The sequence below is a fragment of the Mesoplodon bidens genome, assembly GCF_964165515.1.
Source record: "Mesoplodon bidens genome assembly, chromosome: 9".
Classification (NCBI taxonomy): Eukaryota; Metazoa; Chordata; class Mammalia; order Artiodactyla; family Ziphiidae; genus Mesoplodon; species Mesoplodon bidens.
Window position 1 is genome coordinate 82,659,585 of NC_138166.1, and position 27,332 is coordinate 82,686,916.

At 45.7% G+C, this 27,332-nt stretch overlaps 1 protein-coding gene across 2 annotated transcripts in view; it reads left to right on the forward strand.

Moving 5' to 3' along the window:
* The window catches only part of SND1 (staphylococcal nuclease and tudor domain containing 1), a 427,993-nt gene that overhangs the window by 287,539 nt on the left and 113,122 nt on the right, over positions 1 to 27,332 (forward strand). The gene's annotated exons all lie outside the window — the stretch shown is intronic.

Sequence of the window (27,332 nt, forward strand, 5' to 3'; positions counted from 1 at the left end):
GCAGACGACATTTATGCTATATTTGTACCACTGCCTTCTTCATGAATGATGTCGTATGTGCAGGGACTGCAGAAATAACTCCTCTAGGGCCCTGAGGTATTTTAGTCTCTTCTTCAACAAACTATTTCTTTTTTACTCTTGATTCTCACTGTTTGATGGAAAAGAATTTAAAAATTCCCTAAGTTTAGCCTTATTTGTGAGTACTGCTGATTAGGATGTGCTGATGACAGACCAACCCTTCATATCCAAAGAGGCCTAGTGCATGGAGTGGCCTCTTTCCCTTTCACGTGATGCGCCTGATGAGCAGTCTGCTTTGACTAGAGAGGAGGGAATTTCTTCCCCACAGTTTGGTGGGTGGGGAGATGTGGTAACAGATACTTGTTTTCGCTTCTATTCAGGCTCACACCCCTCTCTTCTATAGTTGAATAGTCAGAGGTTATTTTTTAACACCTGTTACTGCTTGGCGCTGCAAGGGGAAAGAGAGGGAGATAGTATATGCCTTCAAGGAGCTTCTTTTTGACAAGAAACATTTAGATTACACCCCAGTACAGCACATACTTAAATAAATGCCAGTAGTCAAGTTCTCTTCGGGCAACGCTTCCTCTTGGCACAGGGAGACTCCACCGCCTGGATCATCAGAACCAAGTCAGAAGTGCGCAGTCATGGATTGTGGACCTGGGAACCGAGCCTCCTAGGCTGAGGCGTGCCCGGCTCTACCCCAGCCAGGGTTTCTGGCTGGTTTCCGGCAGCAGATTGAGGGCCGGAGTAAAGCTCTGGTAGGCAGCTGTGCATTCACTTCATTGTGCTCTTTCTTTGTGGTAACAAGTGCTGGTCCTCTGAGGTCTGTCACGGGGACCCTTCCTCTTGGTGAATTCTGGCTTTTAAAACACATCATGAAAAATCCAGGGAAGTCACACTGGAAAACAGATGTGCATTCTAGGTAATAAATACAGAGGTAGGTAGCAATTCTTTATCCATTCTGTCTTGCCCGTCAGCTTTTCAGAAGAAGTTTAAAAGTTTGAAAGGTCAATGGGCACGACAAACTTCATGAAGAATTGCTACCTACCTCTGTATTTCTTTTCTTCCGTGAGAATGGTTTGTGTTTCATGTCTGATGTACCCTGTTAGGCGTGTCCTTTAGTGGCTTCCACGAGCTCTGGCCTCCAAACACGGGAGCCTCAGTGTTTATGTGTTTATTTATGTTTTTCCCTCGTCTCTAGTTTCTTTTGATCTCTGTTCCTGTTACCTGGCAAAATTGTTCTCCAGAAACTGAGTCTAGCAACGCAAGTATAGATGGCATGGAGGAGATGAGTGGGTCCCTGGAGTGTTTGGAGTAATAAGCAAAGCGTGAGATCCAGTGGCTGGCATCACGGTGAAAGTAGGGGGCAGATGAAGGTTCCTTGGGGTTGTATGGTGGCAGGCATCTAGATGGTACTCAGAGTGTTCAGAGTCTCATTTGTGAATGCTGCATGAGGATGCTGGTGGAAACAGTGGAGACAAACAGCTCACTAAAGACCCAAGGAATCCCACAGACTCTTTCATGTTTTCATGACATCTGTTATCAGGTGAAGGACTGCTTGGTGCCCATCACTTCCCAGCCTGCTGGGGCTCCAGAGGAGAGGGGACGGGGTTGACTGCCTGAGCTCCCCCAGCTGCCGAGCCACCCAGCCCCCTCGCAGTTCCCTGCACCTTCCTCCACTCTGTCCACGGGTTCTGACAGAGACCTTGAACTAAGTGGGTTAGGAACAAACTGCTTGAATGCGTTTGTGCAGATAGCTTCTCTCACCGGCTCTCTGAAGTGCTTTTTGAAATACACGGGAGCCCTTTGTAAGCTGCTTTATAAGCTGGGAAGTCCATTGTCACCGTTCTCTGCAGCCAGCATGTCTCTAACCTAAGTAATGTGGACTTGGCTCCTGGACAGGGCTGGGGATTGGCACCGTCAGCAGCAGCGCTGCCCTCCAGAGTCACCAGCAGCTGTTGCAGGTTGGAGGATTTGCAGAAATTGAGATGGCTGTTCCCAGATATTGGCACTTGCCTGGTGATGAATGACGTGTCTGTGCGCGGGTACTCTGTATGCCTTCCTTCGGCCTTTTCTTCTCAGCCCCGGATTGTGGCGCCCGCTCAATGGCCCCGTTGTGGAGGAGGGTGCTGAATGGAGGGGTGCGTGGCCCGCCTCTCCCTCCCTCCATTGGCCTGAACTGAGACAGTAAGAATAGCTCTTTGATCCTCTGAACTGGTTCTTGGGGCAGGAATTTCGTGGCACTTCTTGCAGATGCCAAGGAGCTAAGAATCCAACCTTCCGAGGCCAGAAAAATGAACTTCACCTGAAAGAGAGCCACTGATCATCCCCACTTCCATCACTCTGGTGTCCTTTTGCCTTAACCCACGCATCTGTACCAGAGTGGCCAGAAAAGTTCTATTTTGATAAAGTCATTAGTGGGTGGTATGTTTATTTCTGATGTGATTGCCCAAGAGTGAAATTTTTAGGGGTTTGTGCCACTTTGTATGATTCCTTCCTATCACACACAGTCATGCATATTCACGTATGCATATGCTGAAACTGGTGTTACAATGCCATCTCCTTAGAGATTAAACTGCAAAGAAACTGTCATGAATGACCTCTTTTAAGAGACTTGCACCCTCCCAACTCTAACGTCTGCTGTGGTTCTCACATGTCACCTTTTAATTTTGTCTACTTGCTACTGTCTGAAATTTTCTAGTTTACTTATTTGTTTGTTGTCGTGACTCTTGGTATCACCAGAGTGTAAGATGCTTGAAGGCAGGGACCTTGTCTTGTGACTGCAGAATCCCTGTACTAGTGCCTAGAACAGCACCTAATCCGGAGTCAGCGTTCACTGGACAGTTCTTGGATGGGTGAATGTATGGATGCACACTGGTTCTGGGCTAACACTTATTAGCTTATTTGGAAATTCTGAAAACAAAATAACAACACTGTTACCATGGAGAATGAGCGCTAGAGCCACAGCAGCCCTAAAATGGAAAACAGAGGACCAAACCGGGTGCCTGTCTAGAGAACTGGACTAAGGCTTAAAACTGCCCCTCAAAGTCACATAACCTCTCTGGGCCTTGGACTTTTTCAAAGAGTGAGGGGATCGGATTAGGTTTCTCTCGAGATTTGAATCTCTAATAATAATAATAACCGTAGTGAGTATTATATGCTGTGAATTAACTCATTTAAACCTTACCACAGCTGTTAGGTGGATACCATTACAATCCCCATTTCATAGATGAGAAGACTGAGGCCTAGGAAAGTTAACTTCCTAAATAAAGAGCAGAGCACATTTTCTTGATCTTATCCTATGTGCTGTCATTTAGGATGTGTTGTGCAACTTGACATTGAGTGTACTGAAGGTCTTACCTCTTCTGTTTTTCCAGTCTTCCATCCATTCATTTCATCTGCCCGTGCTCTCTTGTTGGCTAGGAGTCAACCAGATGCCCCCTTTCTTCTGGGATGACCAAAAGCAAAGCTTAAGGGGATGGTGGTGGCCCTCTTTAGGAAATGTAGTAATGTGGATATGAGATTGTAGTTGTTTCAGAGTTTGGATTTGTTTCTTGGCCCCAATAGGAACACACCTAAGCTGAGAGCATGGCTAGGACATGTGACTGGGGAGGAGAGAGAGAGCAGGTCAGACCTGTGGGATGGGTTTATGAGCAGGGGCATTTATGGACAAATTAAACTTTAGCCCTGAGTAAGCAAAGTCCTAAGCCAGTTATTACTGCTCTGGCACTTCTAATGGGCCCTATGCAACCCTTATAAATTATTCAGCTGCTTTACTAAGAAAAGGCCGAGCTACTTGCCTAGTCCTGGTGATTCTTCAATAGAGCTCAGAGAGAACAGGTTATAGGGGCAGCGGTACTTACCTCCAAGGAACCCTCCTTTCTCATATGGAGATGAAAGGGTTAAACTGACTACCTCAAGTAGCAGAGTTTTGACAGAAAATGCATAAAACTGTTAATATTGGAGATAGACAAAGGGCTTTCCTCTGAGGAGGTGCCTGCCAAGGTTCCCTGGACTGTTAGGTCTGATGCATATTTCACAGTGTCTTGATTATGGTGGTTAAATGTCCCAGGATATCTAGCACTTAAGCATGAGAAGTTGTTGGGGTTTTTTAAATAATACTCATAACATTTTATTTTGTTATAATTTCAAATTTACAGAAATGTTACAAGAACTGTGCAAAAATCTTTCCGTTACTTTCGTTGAATTGTTAACATACTGCCTCATTTGCTGTCAGTGTAGTTTTATTTTATTTTTCTCTGTACACGGGCCTCTCACTGTTGTGGCCTCTCCCGTTGCAGAGCACAGGCTCCAGACGCGCAGGCTCAGCGGCCATGGCTCACGGGCCCAGCCGCTCCGCGGCATGTGGGATCTTCCTGGACCGGGGCACGAACCCGTGTCCCCTGCATCGGCAGGCGGACTCTCAACCACTGCGCCACCAGGGAAGCCTGTCAGTGTAGTTTTAGAATCAGAAGACTTTTGCCAAATTGCCCCTCACATCTGTAAACAGTGAAAGATAATTTTTTCCATCTCATACAGAATATACTTAAAAAATTTTTTTTCTTATGTGGTCACTGAACTTGCTCCCTGGCAACAACCACGATACTGCCCCAATTTGGAAGATGAGCTGTTACAGCCGTACATCCTGGCTTTTCTGGGCGATCTCCTGCTTTCCAGCGCTCTATTCAAAGTTCAGGCCAAGTGTCAAGCTGATGGGTCTTTTTAGTTCAAACGATATCATTATAGTAGCTTTGGGGGCTCTGTCAGCCCCAGATGTTTCCAGAGGTGAGGGACCCTGGAAGTAGCACTTAGGGCGGTGGTCTCTAGCCCTGCCTAGATGCCCCTGGGAAGGTGTTCATCCCAGCAGATCAGCACGTTTGCTCTCTGAGCCCCTAGAAATGATCCGGGCTTTCTAATCTTAACTTCCTTTCAGATTTCAGTGAACAGTGGATCTGATTAAAGCAAAGTGACTCATTCATACACACATCCAAGCGTGTTTGAGTTCTATTTTTTAAAGGTGCTCAGAGCATATCAGTGATTTCTTGAGGAACTCTACATCTATCTGGACTCTAACCTGTGGCAAGCTGAGGGGGCACCACAGAAAGAAGACTCAAGGCTGAGATTTCCCAGCATGCCCTGTAAAAAGCCTGGCACTCCTGTTCCAGGACCTGACTGCTTGTCTCACAATTCATGGCACAGAATTTCCAAAGAGAGACTCTTTTCTTTTTTCTTTCAACTTTGCACATTCTTGTCCTCCTGTTTGCCCTTCTGCACCCTCAGTATTATGTCTTCGTGACTTTTCACAGAAACAATACCATGTTGGTATTTGTGCTTGTTCTCATTGATGGTCTCTTTCTCCTTCACTAGACTGTTTTTTCATTTGTTGGTGAATGGCCTTGATTTTATAACAGTGAGAATTGTCACAATAATGTTTGCCACCAATAATTAGCATTTGTACTTAGGCATTTTGTCGCCATTGCTTTCCATGATCCTATAGAGGACTTGACGAGATTGTTACCTTTTAGTACGGCTGGAAATATTCAGCTTAGTAGAGTTGGACTTGGAGGCCTAATTTTAGGGGAATTAAATTGGTGAAAGGTGAGTTTGAGATATTTTAAAGGGCAGTTGATGATAGAAAGTTCACTGGACAAGAGATGGGAAGACCTTGTTCTCATCCAGACCCTACTGCTGACTCTGGCCTTTAACAAGGCTCACACGGGGGCTTCCCTGGTGGTGCAGTGGTTGAGAGTCCGCCTGCCGATGCGGGGGACACGGGTTCGTGCCCCGGTCCGGGAAGATCCCACATGCCGCGGAGCGGCTGGGCCCGTGAGCCATGGCCACTGAGCCTGCGCGTCCGGAGCCTGTGCTTCGCAACGGGAGAGGCCACAACAGTGAGAGGCCCGCGTACCGCAAAAAAAAGAAAAAAAACAAGGCTCACATGGGTACCTGTCCTCACTCCTGGCTCCCCTTGGCTGTACGCTTATAGGCGCTACCCCAGCGATTGTTAACTCCGGGATATGGTGCCAGTTTACGTGGCCTTGGATTATGTTAAATGCGAGCTGACATTCCTTCTAGCCCTAAAATGCCATGACCTTATGGACTCCTCCCATTGCTCAGGAAATGGAGTTGATTGGATTTTTGCCCTGACATAAATGTGATCTGTATGAGGAGGTGAAGACAGCTTAGAAGACAGCTGGTGTCTTCCCTCAGTTCATCAGATAAACACTCTAATTGGATGGCAGGGCTCAGTTTTGAAGTATCCTGAGCTTAAAAGTAAGCTAGCCAAGGGCTAATGCTAATCGATCCAGTTCTCAGAAGAGTAATTAGGGCCCTAACGAGTCGAGGATCACGTGCTTCTAGGATGGCTCCAAAGAAGCGGAGAAGCTGCCTTGGGCTTCTTTGGAACAAGCTGCTTCTTTAGAGCGCAGCCTTTGCTCAAATTTCTCCCATGTGTTCATGTAGGACCTGGGCCCCTCCGTGGCCCAGCTGTCTTATGTTCCTAGGTCTCTTCTCAGTGGGGTTATAGATTGATTGTGCTAAGCATTGGTTTATCCTGGGTTTGTTTTTCTTCACGTGCCCACTTTTTAAAGCTACAGATTTAAACACATAAGCTGAGAAATACATAAGTTTCAAATTCTGTTAGAATGCTGGTTCACACACTTCACACGTGAGGTATATTGAGGGTACCTTTAGCAGCAGCCCAATTAGTAATTGCCAATACTGCTTATGTACGATGGTGTGGGATTGCTAGCCGTTGCTATGAGAACCTTCACTTTTGTATTTCCTGACCCATTTTACACTGAACAATGCAGATGTGCAGAGATTCGAAGGGGAGGGATGATAAGCCAGGGAGCTGGCAAGTAAATGAAACTTTTCTCTTGAATCCCTTTGAATGGCAAGTTCTCGGTACTCATTCAGCTCCTGCCCTTGTGGAGGCTTGTTTTCCCTAAATCTTTAAGAAAGAAGGAAAATAGTTTGACCTTTATTTGCAGCAAGCTTCAAAGTAGTTCAGGTTCAATACTTAGCAGGAAGATTGCCTTTAATGAGCCAAGTTTAGAGGAGGTGGATTTTAATCTGGATGCTCAGAAGGAGAGGAGATGCGCATACACAGTGAGAAAAGTATGTTTGTAGCTTTAACTCTTACATTTGAAACAGAACCAGTCCCCCAGCAGCATTTAGGAACCAAAAAACCTGCGTGCGTTTTGTTTTGTTTTGTTTTTTTGAGCAAAAAAGCATCTCATCTGTAGCATGTGCCTGTGTGTAGGGTCTTGAATTTGAAAAAAAAGAAAACAAAATACCCTTTACTCAAGTCACTCAGAAGTCACCTTTATTTACTTTGAGCTTCATCTGAGAAAGAAATTCCTGTTCCAAAGCAAGCTCTTTCCCCTTCTTCCTGAGCTCCCTCCCTGCTCAGGATTTGGCCCCAGCCTGGGGTGAAGTGTGGGTTAGATTCTCTACAGAAGGAAAAGGTGCTTCCCTCAGCCTTTGTCAGCGCTAATCGCCAGCTGTGTTTAATGCTCTCACTTTGTTTTTCTTTCCCCGGTTGTTTGGTGAGCCTGGTTTTATGCTGAATAGAAGATAAGCCTGCTTACTGATCCCCACCCTTCCCTCTCATCCCTCCTGCTCTCACTGCACTGGGAAGAAATTCTTGATTTGCAATTTAGAACTGAGACTTTAGAGGGGGCCTGTTGTCACCGGGACCCAGATGGGAACCGGCTGGCACTGGCCACTGGCTGCTGCGGGTGGTAATATTTACTTAGAGACACAGGATGGTTCCTGGGCACTTCCACCTGGTGCTGAAACTCACTCCCAATGAGTTCTAGCATCATGCTTCTCAAACTCTCCGCAGGTCTGGAGGAGGGTCAGAGATCTTGCATTTCTAACAGGTTTCCTGGTGATGTCAGTGCTGCCTGTTTACAGACTAGTCTTGATTGGAAATGATCTAAATCTGTTTTCCTTTTTTTTTTTCTTTTCCTCCTAGACTTGGAAGTTATGAAATCTCCATTGCACACACAAATCCTTAGCGGCTGTGAGAACAGGTTTTGGAACCAGTTCCTGTCTCGTCTGCGCTTAGGCTCCCCCACTTGCTAGATACGTGTAGTTTCCCCATTAAAAAGTGGGGCTGAAAGGTTGTTACTGTGTAATGAGCAAGTCATTCCTGTGAAGTGCTTCTTATCCAGTGACCAGCAAAAACCCAAAGTGGCCATTTTGAGCCCAGACTTGCTGCATGATTTGAGTTCTGTTCACATAGATGCTGTCATCTGGGGAGGCCTCAGCCTTGAGGCATTTTAGGGCAGTGCCTTCTTTCCCATCCCTGAGACTAGAACTATGGTCTTATTGTGAGGTTCCCTTCTTCCTGCTCACATTAGCCCTTGCTTTTTTAAAAAAAAAATAAATTTATTTTTATTTATTTATGGCTGCATTGGGTCTTTATTGCTGTGTGCAGGCTTTCTCTAGTTGCGGCGAGCGGGAGCTACTCTTCGTTTTGGTGCGTGGGCTTCTCATTGCGGTGGCTTCTCGTTGCAGAGCACGGGCTCTAGGCGTGCAGGCTTCAGTAGTTGTGGCACGCGGGCTCTAGCACGCAGGCTTAGTAGTTGCGGCACACAGGCTTAGTTGCTCCACGGCATGTGGGATCTTCCCGGAGCAGGGCCTGAACTTGTGTCCCCTGCATTGGCAGGCAGATTCTTAACCACTGTGCCACCAGGGAAGTTCCAGCCCTTGCTTTTTGAGGGGTGTGGAGCATCCTTGTTTGGTCTGTCCTCATGGCCGCATCTTGTGGAGCTGGAACGGATCTTTTCTGCCATGATACCTATATTCAGATCCTCTGTGTGGTGTAGCAGAGTGGGGGCAGTTAGCCCTCAGTGAAGGATCCCCAAGCAATGTGTCCAGTAGCAGTGGAAGTTGCCAGTTAAATCTCAGCTGTATGTTAGGTTGCAGACTCTTTTTTTTTTTTAATACATCTTTACTGGATTATAATTGCTTCACAATACTGTTAGTTTCTGTTGTACAACAAAGTAAATCAGCCATATGCATACATATATCCCCATATCCCCTCCCTCTTACGTCTCCCTCCCACCCTCCCTATCCCACCCCTCTAGGCGGTCACAAATCACTGAGCTGATCTCCCTGTGCTATGCAGCTGCTTCCCACTAGCTATCTATTTTACATTTAGTAGTGTATATATGTCCATGCACACTCTCACTTCGTCTCAGCTTACCCTTCCCCCTCCCCGTGTCCTCAAGTCCTTCTCTTACGTCTACCTCTTTATTCCTGCCCTGCCACTAGGTTCATCAGACTCTTAATACAGAGAGATACTGTGTCTTTTACTCACTAGAAGGAATTGATTCTAGTGAGTAAAGCTACGTTGTTGGGACAGAATGTGATGGTGAAAATTGGAAGGTGGAAATGCGGGGTCTGCTTGGTTGAAGAATGCCTGAGTTCACGGGGCCTTTCACAGATCCTGGTCCCTTCCTTAGTAGTGAGTGTGGGAACCTCAGCAAATGCCTCAGGTTTTGTCTTTTATTACTGAAAAAATAAAAAGGCTACTTTCTCTAGCACAGGATTCCTTAGTTCTTATTTGGCCTTATTTTAGGCCACGTGATGGAAAATCGACATTTGCCACATTGAGGCAGCCAGCTTTTATTCATCTGTCTCTTCTCAGCTTCTGACTTTTTCCCAGAGAACTTTGCTGACTCTTGGACTAGAATAAGCCCTTCCCCCTTATAATGTGTTCCCAAAGTTGCCTATAGTTCCCTGCCTTAAGCTTCTGTAGAATCCTTATTGACTATAGACCTTCTCTAGTTGACTCACAACTCCCCGAGTCTTTGTGTTGTTTGTCTCTCTTGCACCCACTGTGGTTAGCACAGTCCCTGGCACATGGTAGGCACTCACTAAGTATCTGTTGACTAAGTGGAAACTTCACTTCGAGAGTCACGCGTTCTTCAGTGGAAAATAGGGAGCAGGAAAGTTCCTTATGTTCTTACAAGTTCATTGCAGAGCAATTTCTGATCTTCGTTTCTTTTGGCACACATTTCTAAGATACCCACGGGCTTTTGCTCTGTAGTTGTATTTGTGACACATGCGTTTGTAAGATTCTCTCGAGACCATATTCTACCTCCAGGAAGCAGGAGTGCACATAAATAGAGATTATCACTATGTCCAAAGGTCAGGCAACAAGCCACAGAAGGTGCCAGCTGATGGAACACACTCGGGGCACGGGAGAAAGGCAACTTCACTGAGAAACTATTAGCTCTAGGCTGAAACTTAAGAACTCTTAGCTTTCCTGTATCTTTTCAGACCCACGGCCTTAGCAGCCCCTGGAGGTTCCTGAGCAGAGCCATCAGCCACCAAGGAGAAAAGCTCTGTTAGATTCTATGGCTGTTGGCTTTAGCTTTGCGTGCCAGTAGCTCACTGTTGACATGACAGGCTACAACAGTCCACAGTGTTTCTGAAGTTGCTTATCAAAATTGAAAGTGTCAGATACCCAATATTTTGAGGCCATTAATTAACTAGAACATTTTCACTTATGTACATGCCTGTAAAACATCTTTATCACTATATCTTGACCTTTTTCCCTAGTGTGGGTGATTGTTAAGACAAGTAAGAAAAGCATGCAGGGCTTCCCTGGTGGCGCAGTGGTTGGGAGTCCGCCTGCCGATGCAGGGGACACGGGTTCGTGCCCCGGTCCGGGAGGATCCCACGTGCCGCGGAGCGGCTGGGCCCGTGAGCCATGGCCGCTGAGCCTGCGCGTCCGGAGCCTGTGCTCCGCAACAGGAGAGGCCAGAACAGTGAGAGGCCCGCGTACTGCAAACAAAATAAAAATAAAAATAAAAGCATGCAGTTAAGAAAGAAAGCATCTGTGATCAGGTGTTTGACTCACTCTGGCAGTTCCTCACCCCCCAGCCTCTTGAGGTCTGCTAATGGGAGCAGAGGGCCGTGTGCTAGAATGTTCTCTTCCCTCCTCCCTCTGGCTTCACCTCCTACACACGGTTCTCATTCACAATTCCTACTCCAGTCTTTTGTAGTTTCAATCCCATTTCCTCTTTATTTATGCAAGATACTTTTATTTTTTCCTGCCCCTAATTTTTTTTTTTTCTCTCCCTCTTCCCTCTGATAGGAAAGGGGGGTGGGCAGGAAGCTTTCTGTGGTAGGACTTGTGAACCAGGGCCTGTGCTCAGTGCGTTTACATGGATTCCTCATTGAATCTCCCTTAACCCTCTCAATCTGCCCCTTATTTAATTTATCATCATAATGTTCGTTTGGGGGACAGTAAAAGAAATACCAAGGAAAAGTTCTAAATGCTTTGAATCAAATGAAATTTTTTCCTCATCCTATCAGTGAATTCTTTTCACTTAGATTTCAAGCTGTTGCAAAACAAGTCTTGTTAATTTTCATTTATTCAGAGGCTGCTTATCCCTTTTGGCAATTACCACTTCCTTCCCTGCTCTCTCCTGCTGCTGCTCTTATCTTAGCCTTTTTACTGTTCCTCCTCCACCAGAGGGATGGAGAGGGGAATGGATAGAAAATTTAAACAGTAAATGTTGCTACTTTTTTTTTTTTTATGAGATCATTGTGAGGCAAAAACTGACAACAGTTATGTTTGGAAAATTGGATTGACTTTTAAAAATTCACTGTCTTACAAGTACTTCTTGGTATTGTGGGCAAAGATGGATGGGCTGATTGATGGAGAGAGGACAGAGGGCAACTAGATGAGTGCCTCTCGATGGAATGAGTCTGGCACAACCTGTCTTCCTTCCTTTTCTCCCTTCAGCAAATATTTATTGAATGTACACTGTGTTCTGGGGACAGAGTGGTGAACAAGACAAAGGCCCACCTTTCTGGAGCTAGCCGTGGGTTTCTGTCTAGGGGTGCCGTGCTCAAGATCTTACTTGTGAAAATATGTATCTCCACTCCCCCCAGGATGCAGCCCGTGAGCCTCTTGAGAGCAGGAGCCTTTGTTACCTACTCAAGTAGGATCATTGGTCCTTCCCTCACTTCTGCTTGATTCTTCTCCATGATGAAGCAGTGGGTCTGCTGGTCTCACGAAGCAAGGCTTGAGAGAGACACTGGGGAGATTCCTCTCATCCTTTAGTCTCTTATGTCTTTGGCTTTGTCTCTCTTCCCTGGAAACTCAGTCTCCAGCCGTGTGACCGCTCTCCGAGAGCTTTGTATTTGTGTTGGCAGAAGTTCGAATCTGGAGAGCAATACTTCTTATGGATTAATTGCCAAAGTAATTATATTGTAAAATAATACACATGATTGATACTTAATATATCCCTCTCCGGGGAGCTGGAGAGCTTCAGTGATTTGGAGAGATGAGCCGGTTGCTTGTTTAGGAGCAAAGCTTTGTATGAAAAGCCAGATGGATGGCCTGGGCTTAAAGGCAGGAGCAGATGATGGGAGGTGGTTAAAGAATAACCACCATAATCAGGAAGTGTGTTGCTCCAAGAAGGTGCCCACCGGTTACACTCAAGACACGGTAAATCTCCAGGAGATGATGGGCAGCGGGGCGAGAGAAGAGGAATCTTGTTCTCCTGTTCAGGCTTGTTGAGAACGAGCCTCCCCGTGTCTGCAGTGGGGTCGTGCGGATAAAGACTCCTCCCCTGCCACCCAGGCTCCAGAGCAGCCGCTCTGTAAAGCTTCTCCCTCCCCTTCCCTGCCGAGCAGGGTACACGCAGCCTCTCCACACAGCTAGAACGCCTTATTTATTGATTTGGGTGATCCTAATGTGCCTATTTAATACCCTCCTAAAAGCGCTTTTTAGCACATGAGCAAGTAAGGAAGCCCACTAAATCCTAGGCACAGAGGGCTGTTTAAGCGTGTTCCTGCCGCTGCATATTTATGGACAGGGGCTGGAGTTACGACATTTATCTCTGTTAGGGCACTGATGTATATCTGCTGCATCTCCCATGGAGAGCTGCACCTTATCTTGAGAGAGAGCAGTGAGAGCACACCCATCACTCGTGCTGCCCCGCGGGTGGGGACTCCTTGCGGGAAGCCATGTCGCCCCCTACCGGCGGGGCTGGGGTGAGCGTGGTGGCACATGCCAGGGAGACTTGGGCGGAAAATCAAGGATTTAAAACAGGAGAGAGAACAATACAGTTCCTAATAGCTCTCCTCAGGGGGGCATGTTTTAACCTGCTTTCTTTTTTTTTTTCTTTTAAACTGTATAGATTTTGTTTTCCAGTAAATTTATTTATTCGGCTGTGTTGGGTCTCTCTTGCTGAGTGCGGGCTTTTCTTTAGCTGCGGTGAGTGTCATTTGCTGTGTGCAGGCTTCTCACTGCGGTGGCTTCTCTTGTTGCGGAGCATGGGCTCTAGGCGCGCAGGCTTCAGTAGTTGTGGCACACGGGCTCAGTAGTTGTGGCTCGCAGGTTCTGGAGTACAGGCTCAGTAGTTGTGGTGCACAGGCTTAGTTGCTCTGCAGCATGTGGGATCTTCCTGGGCCAGGGCTCGAACCTGTGTCCCTTGCATTGACAGGCAGATTCTTAACCACTGTGCCACCAGGAAAGTCCCTATAGATTTGTTTTTAAAAGAGATGGTCGAGTGGTTTCTTTTTCTGTTTTTTTTTTGTATGTGTGTTAAAGAAATAACATGGTTATTGACAATTTTGTGAAAATAGAAAAATTAGAAGTGAGTAATCACTTCCATCATCCAAACATTCGCCAACATTTGTGCGCAACTCCTTTCCTCTTGTGTTCCTCACCTATTCCCTGCTGGCTCTGAGAGCCAGGAAAGACCTGGTTTGATCTCCATGTCTTATGCAAGGGCCCTCACTAACTTGGATTAACTTGTCTGTTTCTCTGTCCTTAAAATATAGGACTGGTAAATTTAAAGGAGATTAAAAATAGAAAAGTAAATGGAAAGAGAGCTGGAGGGAAGATGGGCTGAGTTCTGTTGTTAGATTCTCCTTGGTACTGGCCCTTGGGAATTTGTGGTTGAGCAGAAACTTAGGGCTCTTTTGGCGCTTCTGAGACCCAGCCTTTTAGGGACCAACACCCACCCCATTTCTTGGGCATATTATCAGGAGTCCGTAGAGTTTATAGAATTAGTTTCTTCTAATCTTCCTTCCAGGCAGGATCCCACACTCCTAATGAATCTTCCTTCATGTGTTCTAGTGATCCTTCTGGTCTGTATTCTCTATAACAGAGATGTTTCTAAAATGCACATCTGCTCACGTTGTCCCCCTGCTTATAATATCTCGGTGGTTCTTTTGCCTTCACAATGAGGCCTTGAAGGTTCTTCATGGTCTGAGCCGCATTCATCTTTGTAGCTTTCACCTCCCTGCACCTCCACCAAGCCCTCTTCCTGAGCAGAGGCACTTGACGTGTCCAGGACCAGCCATGCTGGCCTCAGGGATTTTACACATTTTGTGCTCTCAGCTTAGAGTGTCTGGCCCCTTTTCTCCTTTCATCATCAGCCCTTCACCCACAGGAGTCCAGCTCTAGGTATGTGCTCTCAAGGAAACCTCGGTTTAACATCCTGATTATCTGTGTACGTGTCCATATGTTCCTTGCCCACCTCTATGCCCACTCCTTAGCCCAGCACCTGGCATGGAGTGGGTGTGCAGTCCATGTATGCCGAATGAACAGACCAATGCACAAAGATTTTCATACGGTCATCACCTGCCAGGTCTCTGCTCCAATCTCCTTCCTCCGTGACTGTGCAGGTTCCCTGAAGTGCAGAGCCTAGGTACCCCACTTGCTCTGATTGCCCCACTGTGTGCAGTAGAACTCCGGAGGATACATCAGATGGCATCAGAGTGACCAGTCCAGTTGGGGAGGATGGTGTGCTTGTTAAAACAGACTAAAATTGTCAAAGCAGTGAAGTGAGGGTGCGGTTAGAAAACATATGTGGAAGTTCATGGGACAAAGAGTGATCGGGGGGAGCTCCCTGGAGGGCTCGGAGCTTCAGCCAAGTCCTGAGGTCTGCTTCCTGGTCTGCCAGTGATTACTACTGGTCTGCTGAGTTCCAAGGACGGGAGCAAGCCTCAACGAGCAAGTCGTCTCCTCATCCTAGCCCTGGATACTCCACTGCATGCACTTTGATGCATGTGTCTGTGCATGTGTGTATGCATTTGGGGCAACTTCTCCCTGGTACTTTCTCGGTTACTTTTACCACTCATCCCCTCTGTCACACTATACGATTTACTTGTTTAATATCTTTTCCCTCTACTTACAAGTTCCATGAAGGCAGGGATTTCTCTCTGCTTTGTTTGCTACCATAGAGTGAAACCTAGCACCTGGAATATTGCCTACTTCATAGTGGGCCTCTAATCAATAGGGAGCATTTCCCAGAACAAGGAAATCCTGTATGAGGGGCCATATAGAAACTGAGCATTTACCAGTCTGCTCTTCATTGTCTGTGTCCCGGGGAACTGGAAATACATAATTAAAATGCATGATCCCATAGTTCTATCCCCAGCTCTCCAAAAAAGTAAGTCCAAATGTGGTTTTTCATCAAAGCTATCTTACCATGTTGTCCCTGCTGCTGCTGAGCTAATGGAGTTAGAGAAATGACAGTGTTAGGACCACACTGGCATCGTGTTTGGAAACAGTGGTAATACACTAACTAGCAACTTCTACTGCCGAGGTTCTCAGCATCCTGATTGAAACTTCATGGAGCCCGCCCCATCCTTCTGAGCACTGGTCCTATGTAGGTGGCAGTCGATTCGATGGCCGTATCACTGTGAAGATGCCTTTGATGAATCGAAACTCATTCCCTTATCTTGTTCTTCTGATGCCACAGCTGCTGTCTTGTTGATTCAAAACCAAGACTGAGGATATATAACCCACTAAGTTTCTGTTTCTCACCATTGTGTTCCATAGAAGGCTGTTGTTTCTATTCCACTTGGTGTGTACCTTTTAAACAGCAACAGGATTGTGGGCTTGTCCTCGTCAGTCTTGACCGTATAGTAGAGGATTGTCCAGAGAAGGGTTGCTCAGGATTCTTAGACTAAGAATTGTGTGATGAGGATAGTGCTGTAGCTAATTAACTCATGATCAGCAAGTGTTTGGCTGCTTCTTAGCTCATGTGTCGAAGGCTAGGGGTGGACATGAGGACATTTGGTGAACCCACAGGCCCCGGTAGAATCTGCTGGAAGGCCAGTAGTGCAAGGCCAGTCTAGACTGAAGGGTCAGTTCGCCTATGGGAAGCTTCCTCCCTCTCCATCACACTGGTCCTTGCCACCCAGGGGTTGAGGTTGAAATGGTTAACCCTTCTGAATTACTTCAGTAGGCACTTACTGTTTACCAACACTGGTAGAAGCATCTAATTGGTAAATTACCTGATTTAACATGTATAATAATCCTAGAACGCATTTAAATTGTTATCCGTGTTTCTCAGGTGAGGATACTGATCCCAGTTGTCTGTGCAGATGGCATCCTCAGAATGAATCAGGGCAGGTAGGACATAGCCATGCGTGGAAGCCCTGAGGGGCAGAACTAGGACTAACTCTCCCTATGAGGGTCAGGGTTGGCTGGCGTGGTAATAAGAGTCCTATAAGACTGGGGTTCCAGTTCCCTGTGGAGATTCAGGCCTCTGTGTGACGCCCCTGGATAGATGTAACACATTGTCTTAGACTGACTACGTCTTTTTCATCCATCGCTAAGTATCCAGAGCACGTGCGCCTGCTCTCCAACCTCTGTCTGCTCCACTGAGAAGGAGATATGCAGGGCTTCCCACACAGGAGCAGCAGTCGCCTCTCCCGCCTTCCCCTAGCCTTTGCCAAGTGCATGGACGCGGCGATTCGGAGGCATCGGGCACGAGTACCAGACAAGAACCGGTGACTTCTCAGCCATCTGGGTTCTCTGCACACACAGGAAATAGGATCAGAGGTGTGAGTTGAGGATACGGGGATGGACAGGGAGAGGGCATGCCACACGCTGGCATGTTTACTGATATAGCTCTTATTACAGTTCTAAGGCAGTGTTAAATTAGCCAGTTAATAAAAATGAATATACCATTGGAAGCTACATTTGTGTGGGGCTTGTTGTTGGTGGTGTTAAATGGGCTAATTTACCACCATCCTAGAATGGTGGTGATTGTGATAGCAACAGCCCACAAGTTCAGGAGAAGGTGGGGGTGATTCCCTCCACAGCTTCCCTGGGCAGTGCCATGTGCCCTGTGTCTTTGTTTGGTGAGGAGATGGGATAAACAGTATCTAGACATCAGCTGTTCAGTGGCCCTTGGGACTCTGCTTCATGGTCAGGGGGATGTCTTAGGAGTCTCTCCCTGGCAGACTACATTGCAATCATTTTTATGTACCCATTTCTTCACATGTAGCTGTCTATATATTTATTCACCCCTGGATGCCATTCTAACAGTGGCCTTCCATTTCACTCAAAACTGGAGTTCTTATTGTGGCCTACAAGTATGTCCTGTCTACCCCTCCACAATATGTGTATTTCTAACATGTGCAACAGTGCTTGGCATATAGTAGGTGCTTGGTTAAATATTTGTTGATGAATGAACTCCAACTAATAAGCCACAGTATTCTCCTGTGATACAGAGATCTAGACAGGTGTTTTGGCAGTCATGTTGTGAGTATAGATTTTCATTTTATCTCAGTACTGGCCAACATCAATCAGCAGAAGAATTTGTTCGTGTTCTCCCTCGAGTTCTTGTGCCCCCTCCCATCTACTGTCTGTTCTCACTCAGGTGGAGTTAAAAGTAGAAATAGATCTGCTCTTCTAGCTGCTGCCCATTCGTCTTCTGGAGCCGGCTGGGTCAGAAGAGAAGGGCCAACAGTGCCTTTGCTCCTGTGGCTTTCCCCTTTCCCAGTTCCATGTGACAGGATCTGGGCCAGTATCACAGTTGTTGGCACAGACGCCCTGTTTTCCTCCACTTCCTAGAATGGATCCTCATTACTGATTCACAGTAAGTTCATGGTGTGGGGCTGCCCAGATGAGCAGGACTAAGTGCCCTTAGCAGCTCCCCTCCTTCCAGCCACTGCGGAAACCGGAAGCGCTCCCCACATACTTCAAACTCCCTTTGGCAGTGATCCTGCTCCTGATTAAAACCACTAATCTCTAATAGAAGAATAAAGGAAACATCCTATTATAGTTATCTAGAAAATGGGGTGGAGTGCAGAAGTTTTGTTGAGCAGCATAACTTTTCTCTTTTTGCGGCCCCAGCTGAGGTTAAGTACAGATGAATTAATAATGAAGTGAAATCAGCCTGGTTGTATGACTTGCTCCATTTAGCTATGTCCTGCAGCCCCAGGGGCATCAGTTGCTGAGAAAACAGACATTAAATCTGTATTCACCATGATCCTTCTGTGTTGATCTGGGCAGAAAAATGGACCACGTTGCCGTCTGTATTCACATCTTCTCTGAGTTATATTTTAGGAGGGAGATTAGGGCCAGACTCTGAGAGCCTTTAAGGGATTATATCAGATGCTGCAGTGTTACAGTGAAGTTGGAATGAAAGCTCAACTTCTGAGAGGTTCAGTACCAGCCTGCCAGCTGCCCAGGAACATCCTGGGATGAAGCTTAGGAGAATCCAAGGGAACTTAGGTCTTGGAGAAGAGTTTTCTAGAGCCAAATGTGTCCTTTCCTTCCCAGATGGACTTGGGAGGTGTAGGCAGAGGTGCCTTAAACCATAAAAAAATCACTTCTGCTTCTTCCTGGCAAGAGAGGACATTCATTAAATGCGTCCCTATCCTTCGGACCACATAACCCCCTCACATGTGGACCTCTCTAGGTTTTTCCGTGGCCATAGCATTCTATCCAGACAGTTACTGAATTTGTCATTAATGTAGATGCATACGTGCTTTGCAGAATTAAATTGTCTACTTGGGCAATTAGGCAGCATGAAATTTTAACATACCACCCAAGTATCTAGGTATATTTCTAAAATCTTGCTGTAGTCAATCAGTGGCCATGTTTTTTCATACAGTATCTACAAATGGTATTTATTTAACGTTTTTTCCTTCCTTCTTTCTTTCTTTCCTTCTTTCTTTCTCTTTTAAACAAATGGAGCTACATGATGGTGAGTTCTGGATTCAGACATGCTCATTTTGAGCTGCTTGAACAGCAAGCTGAAACATGAAACTAGAAGAAACCTTAGGATGATAGCAAAACAAATAAAAATTAAATTCTTTGATTGTTTGCCACTGTACCAAACACGTGCAAAGAGCACTCCTTTTCAAGAAAGAAAGACCTAAAACCAACACAACCAAAATTTAAATACTACTTTTGCCATGTGAAGTTGTCTAATCAGCCTCATTTTCCTCTGTTGACATCATCATCTTCTGTTTGTTCTGATGCTTCATTTTTAGTAGCTCTATGGGCTTATGAAAGCAGAAAGATTGCCTGGGCTGGAACAAGCTTCTCTACCATTTCCTATGTGTCCGTTCTCAACCAAAATAAATCAGCGCAAATACCAGTGTCTGCTCCTTACCAGACCTTTGAGACCTGCTTGGAAGAAAAAGGAGGATATATCTTATCAGGCTAGCTGAAATCAACAAGCAGGACACCCTTCAACAATAATAGTGTTGCCCTTTGGAGTCAGAAGGGCATCTTTCTTAGCATTACCTTTGAGAGCTGATTGGCCAGACCATTCTCAGCAGGTAACCTGTGAGTTCCAGTGATTTGATCCTGTCAGCACATTAAGATCATTGTGCATAACTCTTAGAATTTGTTAAGAGAGTATCAAGGTAGGATAACCACATTGGTGTATATTACTTATGCCTTTTCTCGTTATTAAAAAGAAAAAGTAATTTCAGAGTTCTAATGTAAAGCTGAAGTACACTTTGCATAAAGAGTATGATGGATTTTCTCACTACTTGGAATTGCTGTGCTTGAAGGAAAATGGGGAATGGGACTGAATATAGTCCAATAAATTAAGCCTTGAAACCCAAACAGTGCTGTGTAAGCAAGCTGACTACAAATCAAACACAAATGTTTGCTAAAGAATACGTGATCTCAGTTGAGGCTGAACAGAACCAGCCTCTTTGTACATATGTGTATATTTCTCTTGACATGTGCAAAGACTTGTTACATTTCCATTCCTGTGGCCTCAGATCTCTCTGGCAAAAAGTATCATCCATTCATGAAGAAGAAAACTGCAGAGCAGATTTCCCCAAATGGCAAATAATCTTTCTCAAATGTTGACAAATAGCAGGTGGGACTTGGGTGTTTTCTAGCTTTAAGGATCCCCAGATTTCTTGTTTGTTTTTTAATATGGGATTTTCATTTCTTAACATTGTTCTGGCTAGCATATACCAATCGTGGAAGGCTAGGTCATCGTGTGGATCACAGCGATCAAGCGCAGTGTGTTCATTCTTTTCAGCCCCATCCTCCAGGCAGCTTCTGATAGCCTTTCTGGAGCAAGTGCTGGAAACCATCCAACCCCTCATTTTACAGATGAGGAAACAGAGGCACAAAGAAGTGGAGCGGCCTCGTCATGGTCACAAGCTGTATTAGTCGTAAGGCAGGGACTTCTTCCCATGGACTTTCATCTCTATACCTTGTGCTCTGGCATAGCATGTTCTTAACTCACCTTTTTTGAACAGATGCTCCCAACTCAGAGCCAAAGCTACTTGAAGCATGAGTTCAAATGATACTGTGATCTCTTGGAGTCTATAGAAAAGTTTGGAGTAGAACGTATTTTCCTTCTTAGAACCTCATGTCAAATCTCCAGTTAACTTTTTACCTTATTCTGATGACTGCATTCCATTTGATCTATTTTTCTCTAAGTTGTTCAACAGCCATGGGCCAAAATCATTATGTTCTGACTGAACCAGGAGATGGTGGCAGCTAGATTTGAAACTGAAGTGCAAAGCATGTGCAGGGCGCAGCAAGTCGTTCGCTTTGAGTGATTGAGGATGATGGGTGAGGGAGTCCGGGGAGGTGGGGCTGAATTGCATCTTTCCCAACTGGGGGGCAGGTGTGGCATTTGGGGTGGAACTTTTCTGGACTTCCCATGAATTGCAGAATGTTTAGCATCTTAGCTCCCCCTCCAGGGTGCCATAGCACCCTCTCCCGGGGGAAACATTGGGCGCATCAGTAAACCACTCCTGCAGTTCTCCAGACACTCCCAGGTGGTGTTTGCACAGCCCCCTAGTGAGAGATCTATTGGTTGGTAGCAGTGTTGGAGAAGGAAGATGGAAACATGGGAAAATGGTTCTCCTGCTTTAGGAGTTGGCAGTCTCTTTTTCAGTAGGATCAGTATTTAACAATGGCATCCAGAAGGAGAACTCCCATGCCACCCTGATGCCTTATGCACAAGTTAGTGGCAGGGATGGGGGCGGTGGAGAAAAATTTGCTAAAATCTCAGTGGAAAAAATCAGTAAAGGATGTAATTTCTGCTTTCATGGAACTGTCACTTGTTGCCATCCGTGCTGTTTCTTTCTGGGAGCATGAATAACAGCAGCTTGATTTACTCCCTTCCTAAATTCCCAGCTGTTGTCTGTTCTTCATGCTTCACAAACGTCAGTGAGAAGTAAGCCCGGGCATCTAAGAGATGCAGACCATTTCTTCCTAATCAGCACCCTGTCCCTCCTGGCTGCTCCTTACTCCTGCCATGTTCTTTATAATCAAAAGTGTTAGCATTGTGTTGTGTTTTTCTTGTAGTATCTTTTTACATAAGGGTATGGTAACTCTGCATTCGCCTGGAAACTAAAGTTCCTAAAAATATTTTCAAAAGATCCAACAGCATTTTGGGGGTCATTGGATCTCCCACCAAGCAGTGGTTTAGACCATGGTTAAATATACTAAAACTTACCAGGACGATTATCCTCTAAAAGTATTAGCTTGTATAGTAACACATACTTTTCAGTGTTTTCACATACTTCCCCTCCACCCCCACCCCCGGGTGTCTATTACAATGCTGTGAGGTAGGAAGGGCTATTGTTATCACCAGTGAGACTCAGGAAAGTTGTTACTTGGCCAAGGTCACATAGCTTAATTAAGGCTGGAACTGGCACTTAGTACCCCGCCATTTCCTCCTCCTCCTTTGCAGGGACGGAGGGAGGAGACCAATTTCATTTGTCCTCTTTGAATGTCAGAACAATGTTTCTTTTTTTAAAGGAATATTTTAAGCTTTTCAATTCCGATCTTCCATTGAGACAAGTTCTTTATTCTTCTGCCAATGAAATGTGACCTCCTGTCAATCAAATATCTGTGTCCCCCTTTAACTCTTGGTTTTGAAAGTTGTCTCAGTAACACAGACCTGCAGTCCCTGTTGCCTGGTGTATATATGTAATGTGGGGAAAAGCCATTTCCATGGTAGTAGGAAGTTAAAGATTTTTGTGATGTGCTGATGGGTTATGAGTCCACTTTTTACTTTCAGCCCGCTTTGAATTCCTCTGCAGAGGTTTGATGATTAGACAATGACGGAGGGAAGAAGAAAGCTATGATAATGGTTTTCAAAGAGATCGTAATTTTAATTAAAAAGAAATCTGACTGATAACATGAAACCTGACTGATAAAACATGTTTAGGTAGTAGGTATGCACACAGTGTTAGAATAATTATTACCTTTTTTGAGTCTGTGAAATTATAGTAAAATTTGTTGGGAGAAGGAATGCATAGGAAGCAGTTTGTTTTATTAATAAGCCAGTTCCTTTTCTGCCTTAGAAGTGAGTGTAGTAGGAAGATTTGGCATTGTGCTTGCCCAAGCACAACACATCAGCTCTCAAATATCCTGACCTTGGCTGTGGTTCTCAGAAGGAACTCGAGTGTCCTGCCAGGCACATCCATAGAGTCCTTTGCTCCTGCGCCCCTCCTGATTGCCTTGCGTAGCACCTTTCTGCCATTGAAAACATTGGGAGCATCAGTAAGCAGCCCCCCGCTTTTGCTAGATGTGTGTTCCTCTGGCCAGTTGTTGTTCACTCTTTAAGAGTGAACTTCAGGGCTGCCTCCTGTCCAGATCCTTTACCTCCTCTGTGTTCGCAGGGCATCCCGTGCTGCCTCTATCGTTGCATCATCCTTGTAACCACGTTGTCATTGCATTGGCTTGTGACTGTTTCTTTGTCTGGAGTTTTGACACTGGGGACACGGTAGAAACTCTGTAAAGGGTGGGTGGGCGGGAGGTGATCTACTGTTCAGCCTACCCAACCACTACATCCTGAGGAAGAGCATCACTGTGGCGTGTCCCGTTCTCTAGCCTGTCGTTGTGAGTGCCTTAAACCAGGAGAGGGAAGGGGTGTGCTTGACTGGGTCTTCCGCATCGAGGCAGAACCTGCAGTCTCACGCAGCAAGGCGGAGTGTAGGGACAAGTAAATGACTTAAGAGACAACGCTTGGGGTGTGATGCGAGCGCCACTCCCTCGTGTATAAAATGACAGAGGTGGACAAAGATACTCCCAAGGATCCCTTAATAACTCTGACTTCGGGCGTTCTGTGAAATACCCCTTCTTTAGGGAGACACTTTAGTGAATTCATTACAGATATGAATTTCTGACTCACAGGAGCAGACTCAAATCCTGGATCTGCCATTTATAAACCCTGTTATGTAGGGCAAGTTATTTAACCTGTCTTTGCCTCAGTTATCTCATCTGTAAATTAGGGGTGCTCTAAGTATTAAACAGCATGACGCATGTTTTTTTGAAAATACTTAATCCGGTGCTTAACCACAACGGAAGATACCACTCAGATTACAGTAGCTGTTATTTGTTAGACTAATTTCTTTGTGATCAGTCTATATTCTCTTGATATATGTCAAAAAAAAAAAAAACCCTTTCAATGATATGTAAACCTCGCTGTGGTAATACCAACTACTTCCTAATGTGTTTTTTAAAAGCCAGCATAGCCTATCAGATTATCTGTCTGCTCAGGAAAAAACATCCAAAAACAGAATTCCATAGGCTAAACCAGGACCCTGGGCAGCCTGAGTAAGATGAAGTGCATTCAGCCCAAGGATTCAGTGGCAAGAATGTCGATATGGCTTATAATCTGTGCCTCATAACCAAGTTGGCATGTGACTTTGTGTAGGTCATTTAATTTCTCTGATTTCCTGTTTCCTCCTCTGTGAAAATACAGGGTTTGGGCTGAACGATTTCTAAGGCTCTTTCCAGCTGTAAAATGTGATTCTGTAAATGTGTAGGTGATACATGTAGATGTCCTTAGAGTCATTTCCTTTTGTGTTTTAGGCTGGAAACCTAGGCGAGATAGGCAGTGTGGATTTCCTCTCCAAGTTTTCCTTTAGGTTCTGTGTGTTATAGAACTGTCATCAGTGTGTGTGCTTTCTAGGTCCTTTGTACATGAACTTGTATTAAGCCATGTCCCCCAACCCCCTTCTTCTGCTGAACGCTGGGTGTTAATCCCTTTTCCATGTTACCTTGTTAACTTTGACCCCTGATTCTTGCCTCATTGAATCTTTGTTCTCATCTGATATATATTAAATAAGCAGGTCCTCAATGTCTTTACCACAAAAGCACTGAATTCAAGTGCTGTGATTCATTCATTCCTTTAACGATCTTTTTACTGCACTTTCACCCAGCTTCAGGCCACCCTTTGCAGCCAGATTATTTTGCTGGACTTCAGCTCTGAGTTGTTTAGATGTCCCCCTACCCTGTAGCTCAGTTTCTTTGCTATTTAGGGTGATCACCATCCTTTTTATCCATCTTAGAAAACTTGTAGGCTTTCTCTCCAGAAAATGCCAGATACGGGAGAAAAAGGGTGTAACCAGCTAAGGAAAGAGAGGGCGCTTGAAAAAGCATTGTTACTCAAAATGGCAAATAGTTTAATACGGCTGGCATGTCTCCTGTAAGAGGGACAATGGCTAAAGATGAGTTTAGGAAGTCAGATTCCCCATCTTTGAAGGGCCCTGTATCCACGCTGCTTAGATTGTACCACATAGAGAAGTCGTCGACGACTTCGAGTCTTGAACATTCTTAGTGAATGATGAGTCTGAAGAAGGCTATCAGTTTTCTCTTCAGAAAATACATGACCACACAAAGATTTTCATACAGTTTCATTGGATTGGCAAACACTAGCCCAAGCCCATCCTTGACCCACCCCGTCCCTGACCAGGTTAGGAATCCCTAAGGTGAGTAATAGGAAGCAGTGAATGGTGGGTAATGCGTTATGTCTTTTTTTTCTTTTTAGTTTTAGAAATGATTATTACGTAGTAAAGCACACAAATCTTAAGTATACAGCTTGATTCATTTTATGTATATAAAAGTACACAGATAACTGCAAGTAACCAAGTAAACCACTACCCATGTCGAGATATAGAATATTTCTAGCATCCCAGCAGGCTCTTTCACGGCCTTCCTCTCAAAGATAACCAGTATTTTGACTTCTGTTGCCATAGATGAGTTTTGCCTGTCTTGGACATCATACCTGGAATCATAGTCTTATTTTACCGAACTTTATTTTACCCAGCTTTTGTCGAAGGTTCATCCGTGTTATTAGATATAGTGGAAGTCCCTCCTTTTCCACTGCATTATCTATTTTTAAAAGATTACTTACTTTTACCGCAATACGAAGACTAGATTGGGAGAATCCAAACCGCAGTCAGGAAGTCTGGATAGGATGAAGAGGAAAGAACAGATCTGGTTAGGAGGGTTCTGATCTAGAATTCTGCTGGTTGTTTGATAATAGAGATGGGAAAAGAGAGGTCGCTTTTCTAGCTTGTAAATAATAGAACGTTTGCAAGGAGAAGGTTATTAGGTCACCTTTGAGACCTTGAACATTCGATGCCTGTGGATTTTTGCAGGTCTAGATGACTTTGGTAGAAAGGTCAGAACTAAAGATGAAAACTTGGAGCATCATCAGCTTATAATGGAATCTGAAGCACAGGGAGTGAATGTGATTGCCTAGGATTGGGGGTTAGAGGAGGACACAGCTGTGAAGGTGCAGGTTTAAGGGGCAGTCAGGAGAAGAGGTTCTGGGCTTCCCTGGTGGCACAGTGGTTGAGAGTCTGCCTGCCGATGCAGAGGACACAGGTTCGTGCCCCGGTCCGGGAAGATCCCACATGCCGCAGAGCAGCTGGGCCCGTGAGCCATGGCCGCTGAGCCTGCGCGTCCGGAGCCTGTGCTCTGCAACGAGAGAGGCCACAACAGTGAGACACCCGCGTACCGCAAAAAAAAAAAAAAAAAAAAAAAAAAAGAGAGAGAGAGAGAAGAGGTTCTGACCGCGGAGACAGAGAAATGGGGGCGCACCGGGCGGAAGGGTCAGCAAGGAAGCCGAACCAAGGGCAGCGTGTGGGTCACAAAGACATGAAATTTGGGAGGAGGCTTGGTGAGGTGTTCTGTAGCACCTCTCCTCTCCCACCCCTCCTGTATGTTTGTATTCTGTCCGTATATGTGCCTGTCGTCCACACTGAACTGTGAGCTCTCAGAGGAAAGGCGCTGTGTTCCTTCCCCGACTCATTACTTTCCAAAATCTAGCAGAGTCAGTCTTTTACCTGGAAGTGCTCATGGAATGTCCAGGTTGCACTTATTTCTAAGGCAGCCCTGAATTGGATGCCCTTCCCTGATGAGCCCCTGAGTCTCCTGGGGGGGTCTCTTGATGTGGGAGCTTGGGCCCAGGAACAGAGCTGGTTTCAAAGCCCGGGCTCTGCAGAGCCCGAGGGGCAACGAGCAGCGGCGCTCTGGGAACGCCCTCCTCTTCAGCAAGCTGGGCGGCGCCTTCAGTTACATAAGCTGTGTGTGTTCTGGCAGGGAAGAGCTGCCTGAGTGAGTGGTTAGCAAAAATGATTTGTGTGGAGTTATTTTGAGACCCCACAGGAGGGAATGGCAGCCAAACCCTGCAGTATTTTAAACCGCATCACTCATCTACAAAGATTAATCCATTACAGAGTCTCCGCCAGAACACTGGTAACGGCGAAATAAGAATCTTTAGGGTCCTAGCAGATGATAAATGCCAGTTCTCCCGGTCCACACAAGGTGAATTCAGTGGTTTAGACCGAACTCAGTGCCTCCAGATTCTCCCACACATACTCCTCTGTCCTGTCTGCCCTGAGGGCTGGAAGTGGCCGTGCAGATTTCCTTCTGTGGCGTTGGCCTGGGTCACTGTGCAGCAGCAGTTTGATGGTGCTCTCATTCACTGTATAGGATGCAAATTGGCTTTCTAATAGAGGAGGGAGCCCCCTTTCTGTGGTCCCCAAACACATCATTTAGCGATTGGGCTCCTTTTGGTTCCAGGCTGGCCAGGAGAAATCCCTCCTTCCCCTTCCAAGGCATTCACCTTTCTCCTGACTTAAGCGTGAACAGCTGTCGAAGGGTGGGTCAATTACAGAGTATAGAATTTTCCCATTTAGCGACATTAGCAGAGACAGCCTCCATCTGAAGCGCTTCTCTTGTCTTTGTTTCCTCTTGGCTGTTTTGCTGTGAAATTGCCTCCTTGCTCCCGCACTCTCTTGCTGAC